Here is a 1,293-nt window from a genome sequence, read left to right on the forward strand (position 1 = left end):
TTTTTTTTTTTATCAATGACACATCGGACAAGGGTCTGATTACCAAAATCTACAGAACTCTACAACAGCTCAACAAGGAAATAGCAAACGGCCCAAGAAATGGGAAGAGTACATGATCAGATAGTTCACCAAAAATGAAGTTCAAATGGCTAACAAACACATGAAAAAATGGTCATGATCACTAGTTTATGAGAGTAGGTAGCCCGGTCGCTCGCCCATGGATCACTGGTAGTTTTAAACAGCCAACTATGGAGATCACAGCCCAACTCATAACCACTATACCACCAGGGCATGTTAGCTTCCCATAATCTCAGATATTGTCTCTGAATTCTGTTTGGCCATTGCAATAAATTATCAAACCCAGTACAGAAGTAGAGTGCCTTGGGAGAAATGCTTGGTGTCAGAGTAGGTTAAAGATTGAATGTTGCAGATTATCACTGGGTTTTGCAGTTATATTAACTGATAGATCTCATTCATTCATTCATTCATTCATTTCTGGCTTTCACGAATGAATCTTCTCTCATGGCTTAGGGGGTTAACACTCTGAATTCATAGTGCTGAGTCTAGGAGAAGACTTCCTCTCTGCTGGTTCAGTTTGGAAGGCAGGTCCTCGATTCTTTCAGCATCTATAGGCCCAGCATTCCTCAGAAAGCCCCCATATATGTAGGCAACAATTTCCCTCTGGATCTAGGAGGTTCTCAGCATATGGACTTGGGTCCAAAGGACACATTTCATTCCTGACTCTGCTTTCTTGATGATAATAGGTCCTTTGTTTCTCCTTTTAGCTTTTGGAAGTAAAAATTTTTGGAGGCCACACCTCAGAGGAACTTCCCAGATATTATATCAGGGCTGTGCCAGGATTAAGGGCATTGTATCCCACCCATAGTGGGAGCCCTGATGGCAGAATGGCTATGTGTTGGGCTGCAATCTGCAAGGTCAGCAGTTTGAAATAACCAGAGGCTCTGAGGAAGAAAGATGGGGCTTTCTACTCTGTAAAAAGTTTTAGTGTCGAGGAAGGATGGGTTGGAAAGGGGGAACCAATTACAAGGATCTACATATAACCTCCTCCTTGGGGGACAGTGCAAGATATGACAAAATAATAACTTACAAGCTATCAAGGGTTCATGAGGGAGCGGGGAGTGGGGAGGGAGGGGAAAAATGAGGACCTGATGCCAGGGGCTTAAGTGGAAAGCAAATGTTCTGAGAATGATAAGGGCAATGAATGTACAAATGTGCTTTACACAATTGATGTATGTATGGATTGTGATAAAAGTTGTATGAGCCCCTAATAAA

Source organism: Echinops telfairi, unplaced genomic scaffold, assembly GCF_000313985.2.
Source record: "Echinops telfairi isolate 266 unplaced genomic scaffold, ASM31398v2 ScPeMD7_10;HRSCAF=50, whole genome shotgun sequence".
NCBI classification, from domain to species: domain Eukaryota; kingdom Metazoa; phylum Chordata; class Mammalia; order Afrosoricida; family Tenrecidae; genus Echinops; species Echinops telfairi.